Source organism: Sinocyclocheilus rhinocerous, unplaced genomic scaffold, assembly GCF_001515625.1.
Source record: "Sinocyclocheilus rhinocerous isolate Xijiao unplaced genomic scaffold, SAMN03320098_v1.1 scaffold357, whole genome shotgun sequence".
In the NCBI taxonomy this organism is placed as follows: domain Eukaryota; kingdom Metazoa; phylum Chordata; class Actinopteri; order Cypriniformes; family Cyprinidae; genus Sinocyclocheilus; species Sinocyclocheilus rhinocerous.
The window spans coordinates 558,537-565,448 of record NW_015649568.1 but is presented as its reverse complement, the minus strand read 5'-3'; the positions used below and the strand labels follow the sequence as shown (position 1 = coordinate 565,448).

General features: G+C 37.7%; 1 protein-coding gene across 1 annotated transcript in view; it reads left to right on the top strand.

The window, feature by feature from the left end:
- Window positions 1-6,912, top strand: part of LOC107710665 (membrane-associated guanylate kinase, WW and PDZ domain-containing protein 2-like) — a 139,737-nt gene that overhangs the window by 90,664 nt on the left and 42,161 nt on the right. The gene's annotated exons all lie outside the window — the stretch shown is intronic.

Here is a 6,912-nt window from a genome sequence, read left to right as displayed (position 1 = left end):
CTCTTTTCTTCTTTGTTCACACACACACACACACACACACACACACACACACACTTGCAGCAGGTCAATGTTTTATCAGCTCTAATGTGCTATTCTCACTCAAACAGAGCTTCCAACTGGTCAGTCTTTCTCAATCTCTGTTTGTGCCCACACTACTGCCGAGGTTGCGGTGTGAATCTGTCATTTTATTGGTTGATAGGTAAACCATTTAAATTCAAAATCAGTTTAATCAGGTGGACCTCGACTTTTTCAGATCCGAGTCCTTTCAAAACCTGAATGAATTAATAATAATTAATTCCCTTACAAATTAAATTTAAGTAATCAAGTCATTACAAGTGCGTTAGGGACATCCAAGGGGTTAAGAGCTTTTACGGACAGTGTATTTATTGGCTTTGTGTGTCATCCACAGCAGGGCACGTGTCCATTAATCACAGAGGTGCTTTCTGAACCCTGTAACTCCAGTCCAGCCTAGTGGGAGTGTGACTGCGGCAGCATTACTCACACACACATGCATCAACATTGAAATATCTCGTACATTCAGAGGGACCCACAGTGCAGAGTTCAGAATATAGTCAATGCGTCTCCCATGATGCCGTTTTATTGTATTATTATTGTTGTTGGTAGTTGTAGAAATGATCCTTTCTGCTCCTTTCCTCTCCTTTCTGCTCTCTTCCACCCTTCATGCTCCCTCTAGACTCCTTGTCCTACTTGTGCTGTTTTGCAGTCACACACACACACACACTCAGACAGTGCCGTGGAGGAGCTTCAGGTCTACGCCAGTGTGAAATATTAAATTTTGCTGGATTAGGGAGCTCGGAGAGGAAATCAAACACAGACACAAACGTCCTTCGCATATGGACATACATACAGTACACAACCATCACTATTGTTGGGGAATGTTACTTTTGAAGACCTTATGTAATCAGAATATGAGTTTTGTTGATTTTAGTCCATGTGTGTTAGCTTTGAGGCTAATCTGTATGCTAATTTCCTCTGAAATGTTGCTTTTAACCATTAAAAACTGACTGAAATATTAATGATTCATCCTGCGCCACAGATTTAAGTCCAATCAGATTGACTCTAGAATGAGATTTTTTTATTTTGGCGTTATCTAATGCTCACTTAAATTTAATCCTTAAAAATAACTATTTTAATACTCTGCATTATAATCTAGGCATAAATTGACTTTGATCATTTTAATATGATTGATTTTGTTTTAGTGCTATATTTTTTTGGGGAAAGTAGTTTAACATGAAGATAATAATTGGTCATTTGTTATTGATTTTGAATGTACAGTACACCATATACAAGATTTACATTTTCAAATAATTAATGTTACTTTTCTGTTCATTAGGGATGTTTGCTAAGACAAGTCTCACTATTAATACAGTTTTATTCATATTTTGTGAGTATGTAACATGTTAAAACATTTTACTCCAACACTAACCACCAGGGGTGTAACGGTACACAAACATGACGGTTCGGTACGTACCTCAGTTTGGATGTCACGGTTCAGTACGGTTTCGGCACAGCAGTGGGGAAACTAAACATAAAAATTGCTTTTTTTTTTATTAAACAGTGGTTTATTGAACAAATTTCTCTTTTTCTTTAAATAAATTGAATTATAATTAAAATTTCCTTAGGGATAAAAATCTACCTTAGCTTATGCTCTAAACTATAGGGAGCCCTTTTACATTACTATAAGGTTACAAGTAACATCAGAGCACAAGCTTAAATTTAATTATTATTTATTTGTAAATATAATAATCAACACTCAACTTAAAGAAATGTATGCAAAACATGTAAATTGCACATAATGCAGTTTTTAAATTAACTTCTAAATTATAAAAATTTTATTTGTTGTTGAAATTTATTAATTTACACAGTGCCTCTCATAACTCATTTCATAACAGATTTATTTAAACATACATTAAATAATTAAGACATCACTAACAGGTAAAGAAAAATATAATGATTATAAAGTCTAATATTTCGCGAAATGCTCTTCTCTGCTCTTCATTTCTCTAGCGAACTAAGCTGTGGACACTGATGACTTGCCTGAGGTAAATGAAATGCTATGTGACATTTTGTTTACAAGCTGCTTTATTGACGTCTTTCCGCGGTCGAAACACTGATTGAGCGATTACATGAGGCATGAGATGTTCATTCATGTTTATTTCACATTAAAACTAGTAGTAAAGAGGTCGCCTGAGGTGTTTATACAGTGATCTGTCACCCCACATTAAAGAGCGGCAAAACGGCATTTATTGTTTGAATTTCCTGAAAAAAATTGACATAATTTGAAAGATGAGACTTTGTTTCTTATCAAAAGTAACAATATAACTGTAAGTTTACAATGAAGTTTCACTCGTGCAGTGGTTAATACAATGCTGTATTTGTTCGGTACACATGCGTACCGAACTGAAAGACCCGTACCGAAAATTTTCGATCCGAATACATGTACCGTTACACTCCTACTAACCACCACAATAATCATAACAACTGTTTAACACCTATCCACAAATTAACATTAATGTGATGTAAACATGCCATGTATTCCTCTCTCTCCTGGCTAACTGCTTCCTTGATGAATGAAAACTATTATGCAGAGTGCTGGGATTTGCTGCGTGACATGCTTCACTTCCTAAATCTTAGAGCCCTGCTATCCAGCCCATCCACGCCCACTATAGATGCCTCTGTGGCACTGATGTTTACTCTGCCCCTCCTCGCAGCTGTGCCCGATTCTTCTCATAAAGAACTTAAGCAGATAATGAGTTAAATCAGGTGCACCAGTGTGCTGCTGAGGGACAGGAAGCACACAAGTCAAATGCCTGTTGGAGGTTCTCTGCATTTGATGTTTAGAGCTTCATTTGTATAGAATGTCTATTGTGGCTCAGCAGCGATGTTTTGGGGATTGTGTATTGATTGTGTTTGGTTAGAATGCCAGTCACAGAGCAGTGCTCCTCTGGTTTCCGTGTATGCACAGACATAAGATGTCTCAGACGTTTGTTCCCAGAGCTCTTCTTATGTTGTCTCGCTATGATTAGTTTTACGCAGCACCTCTTTCTCTTGAAGACTGTAGTTCAGCTACAGAGCTTATAGTTTTGTTCTGTTTTTCAGCTTATATATATCTGACAGAGCGTTATATATTGATATATTTAGATATTTAAAAAATAGTTAAGATGTTTAATTAATTTAATATTTAAAATATTTCTATATTGCAAATTTCAAATATTTCTAGTTTTGTTTAATCTTAGCAGCATAACAATTTGAGTAAAAAGTTCAATGCAAAAATGAAGAATTTCATGATGTAGAAGGAAAATTATTTGTTCAATCAAAGAAAGTACAATTTCATCTTAGTAAAAATTAAAAATGTTTAATGTAAGAACTAAAAAAAACTCAAGGCATGTGTTCACACTGCTTTTTGTTAAATTAACAGGAAACAAAATATTAGATCATTTTAATTTTAATAAAACAATAAGTAGCACATAATAAGTATCTGTGCACAACTTTGAGTGATGAATTCATCATTTGAATCAATTAATTGAAACTGACTATTTGAACTGGTTCATGGAAATTAATCAATGTGTTATTACACATTTTTTTCTATTAATGTTTAAATGAGACACCCTATTATACATCTCTATTTAAATGCTCACATACTAGTCACAAAAAGGTGATAGCGATAACCCAGCCTTAGTTTGTTGAAGTTTATTTAAACAATTTTAGTGGCTCTTATTATCCAGTGTCAGCATTCACAAGTATATATTAAAGTAGAACATAATATGGGAGCTGTCGAATTTTGAATTTTTTTAAGTTTGAATTTTAAGTGGATGATAATGTCTTGTTTGTAGGAGTGCAGTGATCTGGTTTGCCCTGTGGAGCGTCGGCTCAGACTGATGCTGACATAAAGCTAGGTGTGATACAGCCCGGTCACACCGATATCATTTGCTCTCTGGAAGCATGTGAAATTATTGATTGGAACACCAGAGGCTCTAGGCAAATGTTGAACGTATTTACTGAGATTAGTTAAAATTCCTGCACACAACACACAACAGTCAGAAGGGGACAAGCCTATCAATAGATGCGTATGGCACTGCATGAAATGTCTCTAGGAAACCAGTAGCACAACAGACACACTGGGTGAGACCCCGTGATCTTATTTATCCCACAAATACATTCGCCACATTTGGTGGAATATTGAGCATCTTCTCATTTCCATAATAATTGCATTTCTGATATTTAATTCTTTGTCAGCATTCAAAGATGGAGGGCAAAGCTTTTATTAGGCTTGAAACATACTCTGCGGAAACATTAACGCAAACACTACACAAGCTCGATTTCACATTCCGGCACTGAATGTGAAACTGAACTGAATGAGTGAACAAACATCGGAAGGACTGGTAAACTTCTTGATAAAAGGGAAGTGAAGATCACAAGTAAGTCCTGAAGCATGGCGATACTTTAGGATTGAGAAAAGGATTGAGTCCCTCAAATTGTTCCTTCGACTGGTGCTCTGTAATTGTCACAGTTGCCAGGGGAGACGACATGAATAAATATTGGATGACTGAAATCGTTGCAAATTGGGGAAAGTTTTTCACCCTGATTAGACAGACTGTTCTTATTGGGTAAAATGTATTTTCCCCATCAGTAGTTCTGTTCCAAAACCTAGAGATATTTTGCTGTCAGTGTTCTTTACGTCGGGCAAAACGATTGATTTGGAACATTATACCCAGGCAGCGAGCCACACAAATGGTGCTTTTCATGTGAAGCACACAGGAGATTTGACTCCTCTAGTTAAAAAATCTTAAAGGAATACTAATGGTATTTAATGATAAGTTGGAACCAATCCCAAGCAGTCCTAATGAGATAAGGCTCAGAAATAAGTTTGAAAATAAAAATGAAAAAAAAAAAAAAATTCTAATGATAAACTTACATTCCCTTTCAAGGGAACTTCGAACTGCATCCTCTAGGGGTCGCTATGGGGAACGCCTCGAAGCTCTTAAATCCATGCTATGGTAAGTGCACACGCTAAGCTTTGTGCACTTTCTGAAATCCACATGGTGGTAAGTGTGCACACTGAGCACTTTGCGCACTTTCTAAAATCCACATAGTGGTAAGTGTGCACGCTAAGACTGTGCGCACTTTCTGAAATCCTGTATGGTAAGAGTTACGCGTTATTAGCCTCGTTCCCTTTCTCTGAGTTGTCTTAGACCCCGGTACCCGCTTTGGGCTCCACTCAACCAGTGTGTCTCTGTTGACACACTTTGTCTATATTGGCTATCGTTGGTTAAGTGAACACTTAAGTCATATACATACAGTATAATATGATCTATTTTTCAGAGGCATTATGGGATATGATTGTTTGATTCATAGATTAAGTAGTCTTTTTCAATTGCTTATACATATTTTTGACTCTTCTTGGAGTTTTTAGACTAGTCGACTAGTCGTTTACAAAATTTCCATTTAAAGATTAATGATAATAGTCATGGTTGCATCCCTAGTTGCCACCCGTCATAAAGCAGAAAAATAGAAGACAGAGACGCAGTGTGTAGCTACTGCTGCCTCACAAAATTATGTCTGAGGAGATGACAGATGAAAGTTCAATACTGTACCTGTACCCAAAAAAAGTTAACTTGAAAGTTCTCAAAGTTCTTTTTGTACCTTTTGTACAGTCAGTTATAGTTACTAACTCTCTCCATCTCCCTAAGCTCATATTTTGAATATGATTCATTGGCCAAAAAAAAAGAAGGAAAAAAAAGTTAAAAAGAAATTGGACTGATAGCATTATTTTATAATAAAATAATTCCAGGTTCAGTCAAACTATCAAGAGCTCTTGTGTTAAAGGACATGATCTATCAGGACTAATGGTATTGATCAGCTAGCTAATTTCAGCACTTCGTTTGCAAGATACTTGAGATGGTGTGCAGAAAGCTGGCATCCTAACGCACACAACTGAAGGGCGTTTATGTGTGCTTATCACTGGCGGTAGAGAGGCAGCAATGTGATGAAAAGTGTGTGTGAAGAACAGACAGGCAGCTTTCATCCGAAGGCTCGGTGACCTCCACAGCTGTCACACACGCTCCAGACTCATTTCCAGCTCTGCTGCGAGAGGAGTGCCATCACCCTGCAATTACAGCTGAGGAAAACAGAGTAGATTTCTGCACTCATCTGTTGACGACCGGCCACTTTAGAATACATATGAACACAACGGATGTGTACGTCACTCACTCATGCAAGCAAACATACACGCATCCTCTCTGTGTAATTCTGCTGTGAGGTTTTGTTTGTGCCAAAACCTAAAAAGAAGCCTAATATTTTCTCATCACCGATCAGCAACATGTAATAAATAAACAGGAAAGAGAAAAATTAAACAGTAAAGTAAATGAGTCTTGCTTTATTCATTCTGCAGATATCTAAAATGCCTTTCTGTTCCCTTTCAAGGGAACTTCGAACTGCGTCCTCTAGGGGTCGCTATGGGGAACGCCTCGTCGTGACCCGTGTCTGAAGCATACATTCAAAAAACACCAACAACATGTTGGCCGGCGACAGCCCATGACGTCACTACCGGTGCGACTATAGTATAAATAGGCGCCGGGAGAACACGTCATTCTCTTCTTCGTCTTCATTGACTGTTTTGTTTGAAGCGTGCATTCCGTGGTAAGAGCGATCATTCTTCCTTCATTATGGCGAGCACTTGCGAGACGTTTAGAAGATGTGTGCATCCGTGTCATCGTTATTTGACACCTGATGACACACATGATCTTTGCGTCTTATGTTTGGGCGAAGAGCACGCACGCGATGTCCTCGAGGGGGCAATCTGCGTTAACTGTGAGCGTTTTTCGATGAAAAAGCTCCGCTCTCGTTTGTCTCTCTTTTCGAGGAAAGAGGGGCAGCCATCTGCTCCCCGCG